General features: G+C 35.2%; 1 pseudogene; it reads right to left on the minus strand.

Moving 5' to 3' along the window:
- Positions 1–22,056: 22,056 nt before the first annotated feature.
- Positions 22,057–22,156, minus strand: LOC122097993 (annotated as a pseudogene).
- Positions 22,157–23,231: the final 1,075 nt, after the last annotated feature.

Here is a 23,231-nt window from a genome sequence, read left to right on the forward strand (position 1 = left end):
TCCTCATCAGGCTACACTGTGGTCATCATCCTCATCAAAATTATTATCACCATCATAAGTGCTAATTATTGAAACTCTGATATGTGTCTATGACTTTGCTATTATTTGTCTTTTGATTAATAATTTTAATGTTACCACTGTGCATACATCCATATTAAAATTTTGAACAAATAAAGAAACGAAAAAAACTAAACCATAGCAGGTAGCTTGACTATGTGCTTATTTTTGTTATTATTTTATTTTATTTGTGGACATATTGTACAGAGAGGTTACAATTACATGGGCAGGATAATGCATACATTTCTTAAAAAGCATTGCAGCCTCCTCCTTTGTTTACCCTTCACATCCCTTCCCAGCCTCCCCCCTCCCCCCAATCCTCCATCCCCCACCCCGCATCGACATTGTGAAGCTCATTTTCGACATGACAACTTGTACTTCTCATTGTTGCAACAGGTCCACCTGTATCCTTAAACCACTTGTTTTTCCCCATCTCCTCCAAAACTTATACTGATATCAAATATAGTGAAAGCAGGGATTATACTGTGGGGGAGGGACATACAAAGCAACAAAGAAATAATCTTATAAATACGTTAGAAACACATGCATGAAAGAAAAAAACCTTAAAATACATATCTAAGGGTTCATTTTCCTAACATCATATTATCTGACCTTTTCCGCTTGACTCATACATATACTAGATATTGCAAGTAAGGGAAACCTTGGAGCCTATGTTTCTTTGGGCCTGGCTTACTTCACTTAATATAATTTTTTCCAAGTTTTTCCATTTCCTAAAAAATGGGGCAATGTCATTGTTTCTGATAGAGGCATAGAATTCCATTGTGTATATATACCACATTTTCTTGATCCATTCATCTACTGAGGGGCATCTGGGTTGGGTCCAGATCTTAGCTATGGTAAATAGTGCTGCAATAAACATAGTTGTGCTGGTAGCTTTAGTGTGGTCTTGTTTGTAAACATTTGGGTAAATTCCAAAAAGTGGGATTTGTGGGTCATAGGGGAGCTCTGTGTGAAGTATTTTGAGAAACCTCCATACTGCTTTCCAAAGTGGTTGAACAAGTTTACATTCCCACCAACAATGAAGTAAGGTTCCATTCTGTCCACATCCCCTCCAGCATCTGTTGTTGTTAGAGTTCTTGTTTTTTTGCCATTCTAAATGGAGTGAGGTGGTATCTCAATGTTGTTTTGATTTGCATTTCTTTTATGGCTAGGGATGTTGAGCATTTCTTCATGTGTTTATTGGCCATCCTTCTTTCTTCATCAGAGAAGTTTCTCTTTAAGTCTTTAGCCTACTTATATAGTGGGCAGTTGTTTCTTTGAGGATTTGTTGTTGGGGGATTTAATTTTTTGAGTTCCAAGTATATTTTAGATATAAGACCTTTGTCCGTTGTATGGCTAGTGAAGATCTTCTCCCAATCTGTGGGCTTTCTATTGATCTTCACAGCTATGTCCTTTGCCATGCAGAAGCTAGGCAACTTCATGCAATCCCATTTGTCCAATCTTTCTTTGATTTGTTGTGTTTCCGGGTCTGTATTCAGAAATAAGAGAGCACACCCAAATTAATAAACTAAGAGATGACAATGGAAACATCACCACGGAAACAACCAAGATTCAGAACATTATAAGGGAATACTTCTCAAAACTTTATGCTAATAAGTTTGAGAACTTGACAGAAATGGACCTTTTCCTAGCAAATATTGACATGCCAAAACTAAACCAAGACGAATTAAACCATCTTAACAGGCCCATATCAAGCATTGAAATAGAAACAGCAATAAGAGACCTCCTACCTAAGAAAAGTCCAGGACCAGATGGTTTTACAGCGGAATTCTACAAGGCCTTCAAAGCAGAGCTCAAACCAATACGCCTCCAACTCTTCAATGTAATTGAAAGAGAAAGTTCACTACCGAACACATTCCATGAAGCCATCATAACCCTCATCCCTAAACCAGGCAGGGACCCATCAATAAAGAGAACTATAGACCCATTTCTTTGATGAACATTGATACAAAACTTCTCAACAAAATTTTGGCCAATCGACTTCAACAATTCATCCAAAAAATCATGCACCATGATCAAACAGGATTCATTTCATTGATGCAAAGCTTGTTCAATATAGGCAAATCAATTAATATTATTCATCAAATCAACAGGAGCAAGAATAAGAACCACATGGTTATCTCAATAGATGCAGAAAAAGCATTCGACAAGATACAACACCCCTTTATAATGAAGGTTTTGGAAAAATTAGGAATCCATGGAACATTCCTCAATAAAATAAAGGCTGTATTTGGCAAATCTACAGCCAGCATTATACTTAATGCTGAAAAACTAAAGCCATTCCCTCTTAACTCAGGAACTAGACAAGGATGTCCACTCTCTCCACTTCTCTTCATTCTACTATTAGAATGCCTAGCTACAGCAATAAGACAAGATGCAGACATAGAGGGGATCCAAATAGGGAAAGAAGAAATAGAACTCTCCGTCTTTGCAGACGATATGATCTCGTATTTAAAGAATCCCATTGACTCCACTCCCAAATTACTCAAGCTGATTCAAAACTTTGGCAAAGTAGCAGGGTATAAAATTAACCCCCAAAATTAGTGGCTTTTCCGTATGCCAACCATGAGAAAAGTGTGGCTGAAATTAGGAAAGAAATTCCATTTGTAATAGCCCCACAAAAAAATACCTAGGAGTTAATTTAACCAAAGAAGTGAAGGACCTCTATGATGAAAACTTTAAAATCTTGAAAATGGAAATCAACACAGAACTTACAAAATGGCAAAACCTCCCATCCTCCTGGATTGGAAAGATTAACATCGTGAAAATGGCAATACTTCCCAAGGCTATCTACAAATTCAACGCGATACCTATCAAAATTCCAACCTCATTCTTCAAGGAAATAGAAGAGGCAATACAAAAATTCATATGGAACAATAAAACACCCCGAATAGCAAAAACGCTCCTCAACGGAAAGAACACTGCTGGAGGAATATCAATACCAAATTTCAAACTCTACTATAAAGCCATAGTAATTAAAACAGCTTGGTATTGGCATAAGAACAGACTTCAGGACCAATGGAATAGAATTGAAAATCCAGAAATGAACCTACAGACCTATAGCCATCTAATCTTCCATAAGGGAGCTAAAACAATAGAATGGAAGAAAGACAGCCTCTTCAGTAAATGGTGCTGACAAAATTGGTTAACTACTTGTAGGAAACTAAAGCTAGATCCTTATATATCACCCTGCACCAGAATCAATTCCAAATGGATCAAAGACCACGAAGACAAATTGACTCTCTGAAAATTTTACAGTATGGAATAGGAGAACCCTAGGTTTCCTTGGCTCAGGCTGAAATTTTCTGATTATGTTCTTATAACAAATTATGGAATATATTTTTGAAACATTGCAAATTCCTAACCAGTATGAATTAACTTCTTCTCTCTCTGTCACTACACACAAATATTTAAGAGTTTGAACAGAACTTTTTTCAAGTGATATACTGCAAATAGTACTACAATATCATGTGTATATCTAAAATTTCTTTAAAGTAATAATCTCTACTTTCAAATCAAGTATTAGTTATTTTATTATTGGAAACTTTTAGATAAAGACTGTATATCTTTGAAATGAAAAATGTCAAAATATTAGCATAAAAATTTTTGAGGGAGTCTGTCTTCAGAAATACACATATACATACATATATATATATATATATATATGTTATGTGCAGAAAGACATACATTTTTAGCGATTATTTGTCATCAGAAATATGTACAAATACCTAAATTTCTGTGTAGAACCATGTACATTATAATGAAAGATACACCTCAAAACAACATTAAAATTTTAAAAAATACATCAAACCAAATGCCAGTGACTCATGCTTATAATTTGAGCTATTCTGGGTGCTGAGATCGTAGAATTATGTTCGAAACTAGCCCAGACAGAAGAGTACTTGTTAGAGTCTTATCTCCATTAATCACTAAAAACAGGAATTAGCTCTGTGCTTCAAGTTGTGGAGTGCTGGCCTTGAGCATAAAAAGCCTTGGAGACAATGCCAAAGTCTTGCAAACAAGAACAACAACAAAATGTATCACATTAATTTCACAAAAGCATCTTTTAACTGCTGTGAACATTTCTTAGAAACATGAATACATGCCCCTGGAAAATGTTAAGTAAAAGTATAGAATATTTACTTCTATGTTAAAGACATGACTATTTAGGTTGTTTAAGGTATTTAGGTGATGAGTAGGAATTAAGAATAATGAGAGTTAGGTAATAGATTGGGACTGGACTTTTCTTCTATTTTACAGTAGTAATAAAATTATATTTGTAATGATTATATAAACTTATTCTTGCTTGGTATATGAATTATATTAAGTGATAAACATTTTAAAATGATTTCCAATGCAAAGGATTATCAATTCTTTTTTAATTTCAAAACAATTAAGAAATGTATTCCAAGGCTAGTTTTCTCTAAGACTATATTTGTTTTCTAAAATTAATTTAGGAATGAGTTAAGATTTAGATAACTCTGCACAGCAGAGGAGAGTGAGAGGGGATAGAATGATGGACCACATAGGAGCTGTATGACATTGGTACTGTATTTCAAAAAACAGAAAGACTTCAGAGAAAAGAAAGAGGAATGTAAGGTGTCGTGAATCAAGTTTCGATTTAATCCACCTAATAGTTTTGACTGAGAGTCAGAGAACATGGGAAAAATAGAAAATAAAATAGAAAATAAAGCATTGTAAAAACATGTTACAATGTAATGAAATTGTAATAGGAATATGATAATTAATTTCCAAAGAAATAAAAGAAAGAATAGGTAAACTCTAAAGGGAAAAAGAATGAAGAGAGAAAAGAAGCAAAGTAAAACCTTCATCAATAAAAAACACAAGAGTTTGGAAGTAGAAAGGCAGTAGAAATATTGTAAATAACAATAAAATAACAATAAAAATTGCTAACGTGGATAGAAGATGGATCACATTTTATCATATATGATTTTGAATTCATAGGAAATGAAAATTTTAAAGACATAATTTAAAACAGTATTTGAATTATAACTAGACAGTATATTTCAGTGGTAAAACATTGGCCTAACGTGTGAAGCAATGGTGTGATCGCCCACACATTACAAAGTACACACAAAACACCCACACAAAAAACCCACATTAACACAGACACACACACAATTTGGAATATTGATATTATCATATTAAACAGAGGAAATTATCAAAATAGTAAAAATATGTTAATATAAAATCATATTATTGCTCATACTATTTAAAAGTTTAATAGAAATAAAATAGTCACAATATACTTGGATTCTTATAGATCAACTAAATTGAAAATTAAGAAATAGAAGACATGAGAATCGTTGCAAACAAGTTTTAAGTAATAAACATTTTGAAACATGTATACCTTTGGCAGATTTATGTTAATGGTATTTTAACTCAAGATTTAGAATATGATAACCAGGTGCTCTATATCTCGTAAGAGATGGCTATATTTCTAATCATTTCACTCTGGATACTTTTATAATAAGGTCTCATCATTTCAAAGCCCCTCCCAAATCACAAACCCTACTTATACTACCCACCACAGCTAGAAAATGGAAGCCACAAATCACCATGCCCTGCTCAAATATTTTTTACTTTTTTTTAATTTAATTTTATTTTTTTGTGAATATACTGTACAGAGGGGTTACAATTACATGGGCAGGATAATGCGTACATTTCTTACCAAGCATTGCAGCCTCCTCTTTGTTTACCCTTCAAATCCCTTCCCAGCCTCAACCTTCCCCCCCCCCCCAATCCCAATCCTTCTCCTTACCCCACCATTCCCCCACCCAACCGACGTTGTAAAGTTCGTTTTGGACACGACAACTTGTACTTCTCATTGTTGCAACAGGTCCACCTGTATCCTTAAACAACTAGTTTTCCCCCATCTCCTTCATGAGTTATACTGACATCAAATATAGTGAAAGCAGGGGTTATACTGTGGGGGAGGGACATACAAAGCCACAAAGAGATAATCTTATAAATGAGTTAGAAACACATGCATGAAAGAAAAAAACCTTAAAATACATATCTAAGGGTTCATTTTCCTGACATCATATTATCTGACCTTTTCTGCTGGACTCATACATATACTAGATATTGCAAATAAGGGAAACCATGGGACCTATGTTTCTTTGGGCCTGGCTTACTTCACTTAATATAATTTTTCCAAGTTTTTCCATTTCCTAACAAATGGGGCAATGTCATTCTTTCTGATGGAGGCATAGAATTCCATTGTGTATATATACCACATTTTCTTGATCCATTCATCTACTGAGGGGCATCTGAGTTGGTTCCATATCTTATCTATGGTAATTAATGCTGCAATAAACATAGTTGTGCTGGTAGCTTTAGTGAGGTCTTGTTTGTAAACATTTGGGTAAATGCGCAAAAGTGGGATTGCTGGGTCATAGGGGAGTTCTATGTGAAGTCATTTGAGGAACCTCCATACTGCTTTCCAAAGTGGTTGAACAAGTTTACATTCCCACCAACAATGAAGTAAGGTCCCCTTCTGTCCACATCCCCTCCAGCATCTGTTGTTGTTAGAGTTCTTGATTTTTGCCGTTCTAACTGGAGTGAGGTGATATCACAATGTTGTTTTGATTTGCATTTCTTTTATGCCTAGGGATGTTGAACCTTTCTTCATGTGCCTATTGGCCATCCTTCTTTCTTTTTCAGAGAAGTTTCTCTTTAAGCCTTTGGCCCACTTATTTATTGGGCAGTTGTTTCTTTGAGGATTTGTTGTTGGGGGATTTAATTTTTTGAGTTCCAAGTATATTTTAGATATGAGACCCTTGTCCCTTGTATGGCTATTAAAGATCTTCTCCCAATCCGTGGGCTTTCTATTGATCTTGCTAGCTATGTCCTTTGCCATGCAGAAGCTCTGCAACTTTATGCAATCCAATTCGTCCAACCTTTCTTTGATTTGTTGTGTTTCCGGGTCTCTATTCAGAAAATTTCGGCCTGAGCCATGGACACCTAGGGCTTCTTCTATTCCATCCTGTAATGTTTTCAGAGTGTCTGCTTTGACTTCAAGTTCTGTGATCCATTTGGAGTTGATTCTGGTGGAGGGTGATATATAAGGATCTAGCTTTAGTTTTCTACATGTGGTTAACCTATTTTGCCAGCACCATTTACTGAAGAGGTTGTCTTTCTTCCATTCTATTTTTTAGCTCCCTTATCAAAAATTAGATGGCTATAGGTCAGTAGGTTCATTTCTGGGTTTTCAATTCTATTCCAATTGTCCTGAGGTCTGCTCTTGTGACAATACCAAGCGGATTTGATTACTATGGTTTTATAGTAGAGTTTGAAATTTGGTATTGATATTCCTCCAGCAGTGTTCTTTCCGTTGAGGAGCGTTTTTGCTATTCGGGGTGTTTTATTGTTCCATATGAATTTTTGGATTGCCTCTTCTATTTCCTTGAAGAATGACGTTGGAATTTTGATAGGTATTGCGTTGAATTTGTAGATAGCCTTGGGAAGTATTGCCATTTTCACGATGTTAATCGTTCCAATCCAGGAGGATGGGAGGTTTTGCCATTTTTTAAGTTCTGTGTTGATTTCCTTTTTCAAGATTTTAAAGTTTTCAACATAGAGGTCCTTCACTTCTTTGGTTAACTTAATTCCTAGGTATTTTATTTTTTGTGGGGCTATTACAAATGGAGATGCTTTCCTAATTTCAGCCACACTTTTCTCATTGTTGGCATAGAGAAAAGTCATTGATTTTTGGGTGTTAATTTTATAACCTGCTACTTTGCCAAAGTTTTGAATCAGCTTGAGTAATTTGGGAGTGGAGTCTATGGGATTCTTTAAATACAAGATCATGTCATCTGCAAAGAGGGAGAGTTTTATTTCTTCTTTCCCTATTTGGATCCCCTCTATGTGTTCATCTTGTCTTATTGCTGTAGCTAGGCATTCTAATACTAGATTGAAGAGAAGTGGAGAGAGTGGACATCCTTGTCTTGTTCCTGAGTTAAGAGGAAATGGCTTTAATTTTTCACCATTGAGTATAATGCTGGCTGTAGGTTTGTCATATAGAGCCTTGATTATATTGAGGAATGTTCCATGGATTCCTAATTTTTCCAAAACCTTCATCATAAAGGGGTGTTGTATCTTGTCGAATGCTTTTTCTACATCTATTGAGATAACCATGTGGTTCTTATTGTTGCTCCTCTTGATGTGATGAGTAATATTAATTGATTTGCGTATGTTGAACCAGTTTTGCATCCCTGAAATGAATCCTGTTTGATCGTGGTGTATGATTTTTTGGATGAATTGTTGAAGTCGATTGGCCAAAATTTTGTTGAGAAGTTTTGCATCAATATTCATCAAAGTAAAGGGTCTATAGTTCTCTTTCTTTGATGAGTCCCTGCCTGGTTTTGGGATGAGGGTTATGATGGCTTCCTAGAATGTGTTCGGTAGTGAACTTTCTCGTTCAATTTCATTGAATAGTTGGAGGAGTATTTGTGTGAGCTCTGCTTTGAAATCCTTGTAAAATTCTGCTGTAAAACCATCTGGTCCTGGACTTTTCTTAGCTGGGAGGTCTCTTATTGCTGTTTCTATTTCAATGCTTGATATGGGCCTGATAAGATAGTTTAACTTATCTTGGTTTAGTTTTGGTATGTCAATATTTGCTAGGAAAAGGTCCATTTCTGTCAAGTTCTCAAACTTATTAGCATAAAGTTTTGAGAAGTATTCCCTATTAATGTTCTGAATCTTGTTTTTTTCCGTGGTGATGTTTCCATTCTCATCTCTGCGTTTATTAATTTGGGTGTGTTCTCTTCTTTTTCTGATAAGATTTGCTAAGGGTCTGTCAATTTTGTTAAGTTTTGCGAAGAAGCAACTCTTTGTTTTGTTGATTCTTTCTATAGTTTTTTTTGGATTCTAATTCATTTAATTCTGATTTAATATCAATTATTTCTTTCTGTCTACTGGATTGAGGTTTATCTTGCTCCTCTTTTTCAAGGATGTTTAGATGTGTCATTAAATTGTTAGTATCAGATCTCTCCAATTTGTTGATGTAGGAGCTCAGAGCTATAAATTTGCCTCTGGGTACTGCCTTTGCTGTGTCCCAGATGAGCTGGTATTTTGTGTGATCATTTTTGTTGAATAGCATGAACTTTTGAATTTCCTTTCTAATCTCTTCCATGACCCATTCATGATTCAGCAGTGTGTTTTTCAGCCTCCATGTGATACCGTACTTTCTTTGGTGCCTTTTGGTGTTGAGTTCTAATGTTATTCTCTTGTGGTCAGAGAGAATGCAAGGTATAACTTCAATGTTTCTGAATTTGGACAAGTTTGCTTTGTGGCCTAAAATGTGGTCTATTTTAGAAAATGTTCCATGTGCAGCTGAGATAAACGTGTATTCTGATGCGGCTGGGTGAAATGTTCGGTAGATGTCTGTTAAGTCTATTTGATCTATGCAGCCGTTTAGATCTGCAGTTTCTCTGTTGAGTTTTTGCCAAGTTGATCTATCTAGTGGGGAGAGTGGTGTGTTAAAATCCCCAACAAATAATGTCTTTGAAGTTATATGGGATTTGAGGGAAAGTAGTGTGTCTTGGATAAATTTGGGTGCTCCATTGTTTGTTGAGTAGATATTTAGAATTGTAATATCCTCCTGAATGAGAGATCCCTTAATTAGTATGTAGCGACCTTCCTTATCTCTTCTCACGAATTTTAATTTGAAGTCTATTTTATCTGATATTAGGATTGCAACTCCCGCCTTTTTATGGGAGCCGTTTGCTTGGTAAATTTTGTTCCAGCCTTTAACGTTGAAAATGTGTTTGTTTTTATGGGAAAGTTGTGACTCTTGCAGGCAGCAGATAAAAGGGTCTTGTTTTTTAATACAACTTGACAGTCTATGTCGCTTAATTGGAAAGTTCAGTCCGTTAAGGTTAAGAAATAGGACTGAGAGGTATTTGGGAGTTCCTGCCATGTTATCCACCTTCTTGGGGGCTGTGAAAACTGGGTTCTTCCTATGGTTCTTGGATTCTCAGTTTGGGTGCAGTTTCTTGTCCTTTATTGTGGTCTTGTTGGTTTTCTATGTGTAGGACATCTTTAAGAATCTTTTGTAGGGCTGGATTGGTGGAGATGTATTGTTTCCATTTTTCTTTGCTATGGAAGGTTTTTTTTTGGCCTTCAGTTATGAAGGAGAGTTTAGCTGGGTACAGTATTCTTGGTTGATAGTTGTTTGTTTTTAGGGCATGGCATACATCATTCCAGGCTCTTCTTGCTTTGATTGTCTCTGCTGAGAAATCTGAGGTTATTCTAATTGGTTTCATTTTATAGGTGATTAACCTTTTCTCCTTGACAGCTTTAAGGATCTTTTCCTTGGTCTGAGTTGATCCTGTGTGGATTATAATGTGAAAGTGGGATGTCCTATTCTTGTCTGGTCTATTTTGGGTTCTAAAAGCTTCTTTTATCTGAATAGGCCTCTCTTTTTGTATGTTTGGGAAGTTCTCTGCTAGGATCCTATTAAACAAATATCCTAGACCATTAACTTCTGTTTCTAGGTGCTCCTCTACACCCATTATCCTTAGATTAGGCCTTCTGATGGTGTCTTCCAGGTGTTGGATAGATCTATCATATTTCTTGGACTTCTCTTGGATGGTTGTATATTCTTTCTCTATAATATCTAGGCTGTCTTCAATCCCTGAGATTCCATCTTCTGCATGGTCTAACCTGTTGTCAAGACTCTCTACTTTGTTTTTTATCTCTTTTCCTTCTAATTGGTCAGCTTTGATGGCTTCAAATTCTTTGTTGAAGCTCTGTTTTAGGTCTTGTATGAAGTTCTTTACTTCCTTAATTTGGTGTTCAGTGTTTGTTCTCAAATCACTTAGTTGATTGGTTATGGTTTCTTTGGACTACCATTCCTTCTGTTGGGTTCCATTCAGCATTCCCTTTGTGGTCTCCCTGACTTCCTTCAGCTCTTTGTTAGTGGATTAGATGAATGCCTTTAGTGACCTTTGTGTATTCTCTACCTATTCTCTAAATTCATGTATTACTCTTTGCTTAGCTTCCTCCAGTTCGTGGGATTCCTGCCGTTCTCTTTGAGTGTTCTCAGCCTGCTCATGCCATTCCTCCCTTTCTCTTTGAGTATTCTCAAGTTGCTCACTCAAGTCCTGTATCAGTTTTTGAGTAGTTTCCTCGCGCTTATGATATTCCTGTATAAACTTTTGGGATGCCTCCTCTCTCTCCCTATCACGCTCATACAGAATCCTTTGTAAGTTGTCAAACTTTTCATTTATCATGTTTGCCAGCAGTGTTTGTAGAGCTATTTGGGAACTCTCCTCTGGATTATTCATTATCTGTTCTGTCCCATGATTATCATGAGTGGGAGTGGAGATACCTAGACTTGCCATTTTTCTTGTGTTTTTCCGGCTTACTCTGCCCATTTGAGATGAAAGTAGCACCAGTTTTGTGCTAGAACACTATCTTAAGGCAACCATCTACCAAAGTTTGCATTTGTACAGTCAATAGTCTACAGATACAATCTAGTTCAACGGATGCATCTATTAAACATCAAACCACTATATGTTAATGGGCTTCGAACCGCAGAGAAGAATTTGGAAAACCAGAAATTATTAGGGTTAGGGAGAGATGTGGGTAAAAAAGAGGAATAGATTGGTGTGGGAAGGCACAGGGAGAGTTAACTATGTCCTAATTTCAATGCAGGAAATAGATTGGGTAGGATGCAAGTAGAGAGAGAGAAAAAAAGAAGAAAGGGAAAGGGAAATGAAAAGAGACCAGAAAAAAATAAAAACGTAAAAATTAATATTATTATGGAGATTTAAAAACAATCTATTTAGAGAGTAATGTGAATATATTGAGAGAAGGGGAGGGACATAGAGGAGATGTGAAAAACTTAAAAAAAATGCTTAAAATATTATATAAGTATAAAGAGGTAGTACTGCTATTAAGGAATTTAAGTCTCAGAGGTTTTGAATTGAGTAATAAATTTGTGGATTAAGTGTGTACACAATGGGGGATAGGGTCTACTAGTTAACTACGGGTTAATCTATGGATTTGCAGGACAAGAGTTAAGTCACATAAAGAAGAACAAAAGAGGGGAAAAGGTGAAAAGGATAAAAAAGGGAGAAAAAAAAGATCAGAGGTTCAGTAGAGCTAAACAAAAAAACAAAAAGATAATTCAAAAAGAAAGAAAAAGAGAAAGAAGACAAAAAAAAAAAAGAAAGGAAAACGCACATTCACGTATCCCTAAAATAAAAATTATTAGAGGAAAAAAAAGTTACTGGAAAACAATTTTTTTTTCAAAAAAGGCAAAAATTAAAGATTAATAAAAGTTTTAGAAAAGAAAAAAAATATTTTTATATATATAAGGTACCAAAAAAAAAAAGAAGAAGAAGAAGAAAAAAAAATTTCTTTGATTTTCTTTTTATTTTTTTGGGCGGGGTGGGAAGAATCCTGTATCTCCCTTGTGTCTGTAACCAGCCTCTTGTTGGAGTCTCTGGTCTGCTTGAGGTCCTGTGGCTTGATTGGTTTCTTAAGTCAGTTTGTTTGAACAGGCAGAAAAATGCTCTGCTTTACCCAAGATTTTGAGATCCCCCTCCCAGGTTAGTTTAATGGGAGGGTGATCTGCTTTGAGAATCACAAAAGAGGGGGATGCAGTGATGAGGCTAGGTTCTGGGTAGAGTTGAGGCCTTTCACAAACAGTAGCTTTTCCCTGGGGCTATTTTGTGAAAAACTCACAGAGCCCAGCCTGGAGCCATTCTCAGGGTTTCTGTTTTTCAATTGATTATGGAGGCTGCTAGAGGGAGGGGCAGCCTCTGGCTCTGGTTACCCAGTGAGGAAAGCCACTCCTATGGCTGGTGCCTGAGCTGGGTGACTTTTCCCTGGATGGATCTGAGTCTGGCAGGTCACTTCACCGTTAAGTTCTTGTGACCTGCTAAATGACTCGTTTTATTCCAAGGCCTGAGTTGGAGCTAGCAGCTCCTCCGAGCTTTGTCGGTATCCAAGATGGAGATCACCGGTGCTGGGGGGGAGGGTTGGCCTTCCCTCCTCTGCTCCCTGAGAAGGATTGAGGACGTCAGGCTTCTACTCACACCGAGTCTTGGATCCTGGGTAGTCTCTGGTCTGCAAACTGCAGGATGAAGATGTCCGCTCCTTGTCGGTTCTTGCTGGTGTTGAGTAGAATCCACTCGCCTGCTGAGTCTGGCTCCTTCGTCCCGGACTCTCTGTGGCTCAGGTATGGGTCCCCTGCGGTCGCCACCGCGACACTGCCACCACAGCGTTGGCTGCTGGCAAGCGCTCAGATGTGTCTCCTTGCCTTGGCTTCCCCTCTCTTGTCTAACTCTCTGTCCTTTGATGGCACACTTGGTGTGATTCTCTGGCTTAGGACTGTTCACAGGAACTCTAAAACTGCTGTCTCTGTGAAAGCTTGTTCAGGTTCCAGTTTCTCCTCTGCCATCTTCCCGGAACTCTTCAAACATTTTTTTAATTAAAGTACAAATATTTCCAAAATGTGACCAGGTAATGAAGCCTTCTTAATAAAGTATGTGCTTCTTGAAAACACAGTAACAACAAATATGTTTAGAACTACAAGAAATTAAATTTATTTAAATTCACCAACCATATAAAAATTAAGAAAATAATTTTTAAATATTCATGTTAAATATTTTAAAAACAAAATATGTGTCTAAATAATTTACATGTGTAAAACTCATGCAAAATTAAATTAACTAATCCTATGACTCTGAAAAAAGAATTACTCTAAAGAAAGAAAAGAAAATAATTAAGTTCAAAATTTGAAATTTAGAAAATAAAATGAAATGCATTCTTTAGTTGACTTAAGTAACTGTAAACCCTCTGTATATCGATTTTATAATAAAAAATGCATGAACAAAGAAAGCAAAAATACCCATTGATCAGTAGCAACAGCTAAAGCATCAGTATTTCTTTTTTTTTCTGTACAAGAAAATCGATGGAGGGGATAACAATGTTCTTTCCATTGAAAAATATACTCATTACCTTACTTATGTAACTGTAACCCCTTCGTACATTACCTTTACAATAAAATTAAGTTAAAATTAAAAATAAACTAAATAATATACCAATTAAGAATTCTTAGAAGCCATTGTTTAAAAACTTTGTAAAAAGCTGCCCTAAGTACCCAAGGAATATATTTTGATGATACTATTTAAATACTTAAACTTCAGCAGAGAAGCAAAAAGTTTATAAATGTTACAAAGTAAAATAATAAATCAGAATATATAACTATTAATAAAAATCATAAGTTGAATTTATAGTGGTAGTCAAATATGTGAGAAATGAGACGAATTGCCATTTGCAGTTAATAAGTGAGAAAGAATTTTCTAGGTCTTTTAAATTTATCTTAAGATAATGAAGAAACTATTTTGTCACATCATATGATAATCAGATAAAGATGATAGTAAACCAAAGAACAGATTGAACTAAGTTTGGGGATGTTAATGTATTTAACTATTTTGGTTGTGGGTAATTGTGGGGATTTCAACTTGGAGTATTGTTCTTGCTAGGCTGGTGTCATATCAGTGGTTAATTTTAGAATAGGGGTTCCCTTTCCACAAGAACATGCACCCGATCTGTCCTTTTAGCCTTCCCATCATCAATGGCATCAGAGTTGCACACTAATTTGTCTAGCTGCCTTCCTTGGCTGGCCTGAATTCTGCAGTCCTTCCAATCTTAGCCTCTACAAAGTGCAGGATGCTTGAAATGATCCAGTCACCCAGCTATACATTGAGAAGGAAGTCCACTAAACTTTTGGCTTGGGTTCTGTTCTCAAGCCTCCTCAGTAGTTAAGATTAGAGATGGGATCCCCTGGTGCCAAATAGTAACAATATTTTTAAAGCACCTAGACATATATATGAGTTAGGCTTGTGATTACCTCAGGAAAAGAATAAAAGAGAAGTGAATCATAAAGGACAATCAGAATTTTAACTAGCTACTCAGAGGCTTAATCAGCTTAGCTAGCTACTCAGGAGGCTGAGATCTGAAGACCACTGTTCAAAGCCAGTCCAATCCTGAAAATATATGTGATTATCTCCAAAAAATCGGAATGGAGCAATTGTTCGAGTGGTAAACCACTATCCTTGGGCACAGAAGCTTAGGGATAGTGACCAGGCACTATCAAGCTTCAGGAATGATGAATACATGCATGAGCACCTGCATATGTGCGTGTGCATACACACGTGCGCATGAACACACAAACACACCAATGAGTATTTCAATGCGACCTTCTTTAATTTTTTATCTTGTTGTATCCTTTTGCCATGTATTAGTTCACAAATTAACAAAATCAGCTAAGCAGCTATTTACATCAACTCATCATGTTTCTCTAATGTCTATTCTCTTTTTGCAAGCCTGCTTTTATTTGACCCAAAAGTAAATTATTCAGGAGGGCAATTCATCTCCCTCAACTCTGTAGTATTAGATGATTGTTTAGGTTCTTCCTAGCTATATGATTTTGTGAAATTCTGCATCGAACAGCTTATTTCTTTCACGAGAAGGGAAGCCTCTGTCAAACAATTCATAATAGGTTTTTCTCCTCCTGGCAAGCATCTGTAGTTTTATTATCTTCGTATATTTCATGATCTGTCTCTGTATGCCAAAAACTGCTGTGAAAATAAAAAGACCCTATTCATCATTTAGCATTCATATAACATTCATAGGTATGAAGGTGTTTAAATATTACTGAAATTGCTTTGGAATAAATAATGTTGACCTTGACTATCTTGAGAAAGAAGAATTGGTTTCTCAGCACTTAGGTAAGAACGTGAGTGAAAGAAACAAAAGGAAAGTTTGGAACAACTCAACACATACATTCAAATGAAACAAAACAACCCAAGAAAACACAAATTAATTCAGTACTCAAAAACCTGCAAGAAATGCAAAGATTTAAAAAAATCAGCTATGATAAGCTTTTGAAAATCCTGACTACATGGGAGTCTACTGTTGTGAAGACAGTGGTTAAAACTTAGACTGGACAGAATGATCTGTACACAATGCCATGCACCTGTTATTCTAAATTCCAGGAAGAATAACATAAAGTGGACTGAGCCCAAGATCATACACAAGAAGGAAGCCTGATTCTATTTGAAAAATAATCAGAATAATTTAGGGCTGGGGGCATGACAATGTGGCAAGAACACCCATTTAGGAGACACAAGACACTCAATGCAAAATATATTATGGTTATTGAAGAAAAAAGCTATGACTTTAAATAGTTGGAATGATTGTAAGATTTGAGTATTTCAGTGGAGAAAAAACCCATGAGAGAGATAGAGTGAACCCATGTTGTGATCCTTTCTACTTAAGCTATAATGTTGTGTGGTACTCCAGACATAACAGAGTTATCTTGCAAATGAGCATGGATGTGCATTTGGGTGATGGAAATACTCTACTTACACAGGTGTAAATTAGATTTTTGGCTCGATTATAGTTCTTGAACTAAGACTCTGTGTGATGTCCCTGACCTTATTCTCTCAAGGCTATCACTCTACTACTTTGACCCACAGTTCCAATTCTGACTTTCTGTTCATTGTTTGGAGATAATAGGCTCATGGACTTTCTTGCCCAAGATGGCTTCAAATCATGATCGTCAGATCTCATCCTCCTGAGTAACCAGGATTCCAGGCATAAGCTGTCTATTTTTTAAATAATTTAGTAAATCATGCAGTTACAGAAGTTATAAATTATCATTACAACCTGTGTAATAGATGTGTGTATGTATATATCAATGCATACAGATAGAAATATTTTAACGTATCTTTGTATCTACAGTAGATTTATGAAAAATCAACCTTTGTTGTAAAATAAAATGAAACAAAAGTTATTAAGGAGGAAAACAAAGGGAATTGTCACATTTTTCTTGTTGTTGAATGGAATATGAATTGTGAGAATCAGTTTAGGAAAACCATCTTAATTTAACAAAATGGATAATGGGTATTAATTCCAATCTCTCTATTTGCCCATATTGTGCATCCTCACACATGAGTGTCAAAATCAAACCACAATTTTTGCTTTTGTATTTAATGCACCTGTTATAATTTAGGGGATTGATGAAGTAATCAAAAAATGACTAAAATAATAGTAAGTGAGCCTATGAGTTAGAGCTGAAAAAGTTTTTAAATATTATAATAGCTAATTAAATTGAATTTATCTTAATTTTCCTCTATTGTTATGTCCCTCATTCCCAAATTAGAAAAGTGCATAGAAGGTTCTCACTAAATTATTGTACAATAATGAAAAAAATGCATTGCACAGTGTGGTTTTAGCTTATTGAGACCTGTAGGGTGTAGTGTGTTTTTGAGGACTTGCAAAAAGTTGTGATGGAGAAGGAAGGACGGATGTACTTATTCTGGAAAATTGCCTAGAGGATTGCTCCCAGAAAGATAGTGACGAATTCTTCTAAAAGATACAGTAAAATCACTTTCACAACCATGTTCACTGCTGCACTATTTACTGTAGCGAAGTTATGAAAACAGCCTGGATGCCTTATGGTGGAGGAATGGTTGGAGAAAGTGGGGCACATATACACAATTGGATTGCACCCATCCATTATGAAGACTGTTACATAATTTGCAAAGAAATAGATAGAACTAAAAATATGTTAAGTAAACTAAGTCGGAGCCAGAAACACAAAGGACCCATGTTCTGTCGCGTATTTGGAACATAGGACTTTATGCAAATTTACACAATAGTATTGCAGAAGAGTATTTAAAAGGTGAAATTTCTTATAAAATTGAACTTTTATTCCAACAAAATGAATACCAAGAAGCTATCATTTGGCAGATATGAGAAAGTCAAAGGGAAGGAATAAAGAGAGTTATGGATGAAGAGAAGGAAGGTATAATATTCAATGCAGAAACTAGAAGAAATGAAAGTGGGGTGATGTTTGGAAGGGTGTGGGAAAGTTATGTAAAGATCCATTGTACTTATAAACTGAATTGTTGAATAGAAATTCCTTCGTACAACTATTTAATAAAAATATAACTAAAAACAATGGAAACGCGGCTGGGAAGGTGGCTCAGTGGTAGAGAGCTTGCCTTGCATGCCTGAGGCCCTAGGTTCGATTCCTCAGCACCACATAAGCAAAAAGTAAAAAGCCAGAAGTGGCGCTGTGGTTCAAGTGGTAGAGAGCTAGCCTTGAGCTGAAGAGCTGAGGGACAGCTCCCAGGCCCAGCGTTCTGGACCCACGACCGGACCCCCCCCCCAAAAAAAAAAACAATGGAGACATTTGAATCTTAAACTGTGTTTTCTTAAACCATGAGTCAAAATAATAGTTTCCTTCTCAGAAATTTTCTTTGCAGTTTTTTCCTCAAAATGACATAAAAGTGACCAACAAAATGAATGTCAATACATCACATTGCATATCCTAAAGAAACACAATATAAAAATCACAGTAAAAATGTTAGAATTCATCACATGATAAAATAACAAGGAGAAATGATCAAATCCTGATTGTTTTTCCAAGTACGTTACGTATGGTATCTAATTTGATCCTCACAATAATCCCATAAAGTAGAACTACTTTCATTTCTAATTCTCAGATGATGATATCGAAGTCTTCAGAGTTGGAATTATTAGTACAACATTGCACAAATAGTAAATCTTAGCCTGCGCCCCATTCCCACTGTATCAAATAACTTCATTCTAATTTATGGCTAAAATACCAGCACTTAGTCCACTAATTCTAGGAAAATTTCCCAGAATTATTGTCCACATTCTAATAATATTTCACTTTATCTTTGTTAGAAAATAGGAAACTAAGTGGGATGCCGGTGGCTCCATCTGTAACCCTAACTACTCAGGAGGCTGAGATCTGAGGACTGCAGTTCAAAGCCAGCCCAGGCAGGATATTCTGAGAGATTCTTGTCTATAATGAACAGCTAGTAAACCAGAAGTGGCACTGTTGCTGAAGCGGTACAGTGATCAACTTGAGCGGAAGGACACAGGGACAGTACCCAAGTCCAGAGTTCAAGCGCCACAACCAACCAAAAAAAAAACCAAAAAGAAAAAAAAGGAAATAGGTAACTGTAATATGAAAACTCCAATTTCATAATCAATTTATACCTCCCTGGTGAAAGGAACTTCTAAACTATAACATTCTTGATTTCTAGCTCAAAATTTTAGAAATCATATTCTATCCCATGACAACACTGCATTGCCTGGGGACCCTCATCTCTGTTTAACACAGTCATACTGAAAGAATAACCTTCCCAATTCCTGATGGAAACAGACTGCCGGTCTATAGACCAATCATTTCCACATTGTAGCTCACATAAGTTGTTTACCATTAGAAGTATTTTGATTGCTTTTTATACCCAACATTTTGAGAGAAATGTATTACATTAAAATGCTATTAAAGCAAGACTGATATAAAAATCAACTTTGACCCCAGATAAATATTTTACCTTTTATATACCCAAAAATGCAGTCTTACCTATCATTAATGTTAGGAACGAGAGGTTAAAAATCATAGACACCAAGACCTAAGCATCAATTAAAGACTCTCCAACTTGTGAATACAATTGGTTTAAAAAGATATAAATACTACTGCACGTTTTTCAAAATTTCTTGTGATACTGAAGATTCAATCATAAAATATTAACACTTGAAAACAACTCATTTTCTTGGGAGTAGGACACAAAACACAAGATTAATACTAATCATTTTCAAATACCTTTATTTTTCTACAAATTCACTCTTATAATTATAAAGAGTGTGAAACTAACTGAAGTAGAGAGCCACAAAGGTAATAATTTAACTGCATCATCTACATTCAAAAAACTATTACTAGAAAACAAAATTATACTAATAATTAGCTTACCAAACCACTTTATTCTATTTTATTTACTTTCATAAAAACTGGGTTTTCGTAAAATGATAGATTAAAAAAGCCTATATACCCACTTACATCTTCAGAACTTAAAAATATTTATTTCAGAAATGTCTTTAGCTCTATAGTCAATGAACTGAAATAATACTAAAATATTCAAAGGCTTTTCAGAAATTGCAAGACTAGCTCTGGGTTGTTATGTATGTTGGAAAAGATATTCGAAAAGCCTTATTTGTTAAATTTGGGATAGTTACTCCCACAAAAGAACCATTAGTGAAGATCCAATTGCATGTACAAAACAAGTTCAAATGCATCCACAATCTGGAGGTGACACAGGATTTTTGTATGTTTGTTTTTGAAAGGTATATATAACAAGCATATCCACAATACTGTTTTCAGTCAATACGATGGGATATTCTAACCTAATAAATACAGGGTTGATTATCTTAGTGAGAATAGATATGATGTTACAAAGAAAGTTATTTTCAACAGAAATCTGGAAAGAGTTTATCCACCTTGTGTTTCACAGGAATAACCAGAGAGTAATACCTGTTTGGTCAAGTAGGTCAAACTCACTCCATGAGTATATCTTAAAAGTATAATCAATTTAAGAGGTCAAATACATATTTTGTACTGACAGTTATCTTACAGCAATAACTTACTACCTAATTATATCTGCATCTTCTTACCTGACATATAACAAGAGCTGAAATTGGTCTCTTTTATCTAATTTAATGTTGTATATGCTTTGATTATGATGATGTTATTATTTGACAAATAAAATGTACAGAAGAGTGGCTCCATAGAAATGACATGACAGAACACTGATAAATAAAAACATTGCAACACAGTTAGCTCTTTTCAGCCTCATCCTGTCCACATTGGCAAGCAACATTGCAACAGCACACTCACACATATACACATACACACATGTGTGCACATGTACACACATATATATGTATGCTAAATTCAGGGTTTAGTACAAAAAAGTACAAATAAAATATTAGTGATTTGGACAAACGTTAATTTGCCTTATTACAAAATAATACACAATCCAGTCACCATGGGTGTTACATTTTACTTGCCTCGCCACATGTGACCGCTTAATTTATGTTAAATAATTAATTCATTCATTTGTTTTGTGCTAATACTAGCCTTGAATTCAGGGCCTGGTTCTGTCCCAGAATTTGTTGTTTTTTTGTTTTAAAAATTTGTAAAAATTGTTCTCCTACGTCATAATGGTTTGGTTAAGTTTCTTAATTTTCAAAAATGCCAATCCATATTTGTGTCTGTACAAAATATTTTCACAATACAAAGCAACGGCAATATCTTACTTTAAAAATTCATGGATTCAATGGTATTCTTCAAGTGAATTGCCTGACTTTGATGTCAAATTGTATTCAAGAGTTGTTTGTATACATCTATAATGATTTCTGCAGAGTTTGTGATTTTTTAAATCAGAAATCGTTTTAACTTATCTGTTGAAATGAGTAGTACAGAAACTAAAAATATTTCTGGTGCTTGTCTGAAAAAATTATATTTTAAAATAATCTGTATTTTGTTTGTATAATGTCCATAATCTATTTCATTCTCTCCTAGATATAATACTTTGAATTCCTCATTGTTCTATATTATATAGGTTCATTAATAAATGTGTTATTTCAGATAGCATTCCATATAGAAAAAGTTTAAGATTCCTTTTTTACCTAGGTCCTTATAGTATTTTATTTCTTTGGGATAAAATGACAATGTTATCTACTTTCAAAAGTTTTGTAAAGATTATGCTATATAAAGGCCTTTCTTAGGTGAGGATTTAATACACTGATGTCAAACTAACTTTCAGTTCAATGAATTATATGTGTTGTTACATTTGTATTTTTTTTATTGTGAAAATACTGTACGGAGGGGTTACAATTACATGGGCAAGATAATGAGTAAATTTCTTATCAAGCATTGTAGCCTCCTCCTTTGTTTCCCCTTCCCATCCCTTCCCATCCTCCCCCTGCCCCCCCACTCAATCCTCCCCACTACCCCCCCCCGCACCAAAGTTGTAAAGTTCATTTTTCACATAACGACTTGTGTTTTTGTAATCAATTTTTTAATAACTGTTTTTCATTTCTTGCTTCTGAAGAATGAAAAATATTGAATTCTTCACAAATTTTCATATCATCCTTTTGCAAGTGCCATGATAATCTCTATATTGTTGTAATTTGGGTAAACGTGCTGCTGAAGCATGTAGTATCCTGTAAATTTAAGTAGTTAATGATGCAATCTTTATACAGGCATATATCCTTGGTTGACTGTTTGTAACCAGGAAACCATATTGTTCCTAAAAATGCTATTGATCTTAATTCTCTAAAATTCTGTGTATTTTGGAAAAAACATATTGTTTGGTCGATTGCTCACATTTGCAATTTTTTGTCAATGACTATTTTAAGTCTTTTTCATTTTAAATTTGATCATACTTTGAAGCCTTTATAGCTAGGTCCAAAGGTGATAGCTTTTCAAGTACTTATTTATCAACTGAGTTAGCTTTGTGGAGCTAATGGATTCAAAGCAAGCCTTGCTTAAGAGCTACTTCTAAACTTCTGAGCTTAAAATTTCCTAAATGAGGTCGTACTGGCACAAATGCCTACCTGACCCTTTACTCTTTTTCATATAGCAACAGACCAACCAGAATATCTTACCCTGACAGCATAGATTGTCTTACTGGAACAAAACTAATCTTAGTTTAAAAGGATCATGGAGAGATGAACAATTAAGACAGAATCATTTAGACTAGAAGGCATTTTATCAAAATATAATTGTTTCTTATACCTAATATTTCAAAAGTAGCTAAAGCCAAGAAGATGAAAAAGTTTTCACATGCATGATTACCTAATGTCCTGTCCAGTCTACCATCCAACCAGGCAGGAATTTACACTACTGCCTTTCTTTCACCAAATATTTTCATAGTTACAAGAGAAGTCTATATGTTTCTCCTTGATATTAGGCCTTAAATTGGTGATGTTTATCACAGTGTTTCCTCTTGCCTCTAGGCTGTAAATCTACAAATGGTAAAGCTTTAGGTCCAACTCTGCCAAACACTGAGGTAGAAATAATGGAACAATACTTTAAAACACAGTTGCTTTTGATGCCCTAACCACAACAGTACATTGTAAAACATGTGCCTTTTTCTTACATTATATATAGTTATATATTTTATCTTTATACGTGCTAATATTTTATTTCACACAGTGAAACTTACTAGAATTAATTGATAATTTGACATATAAATAGATTGGAATATAAATAAGATTTAGAATGTACA

Source organism: Dipodomys spectabilis, unplaced genomic scaffold, assembly GCF_019054845.1.
Source record: "Dipodomys spectabilis isolate Male_0828 unplaced genomic scaffold, ASM1905484v1 ptg000449l, whole genome shotgun sequence".
Classification (NCBI taxonomy): Eukaryota; Metazoa; Chordata; class Mammalia; order Rodentia; family Heteromyidae; genus Dipodomys; species Dipodomys spectabilis.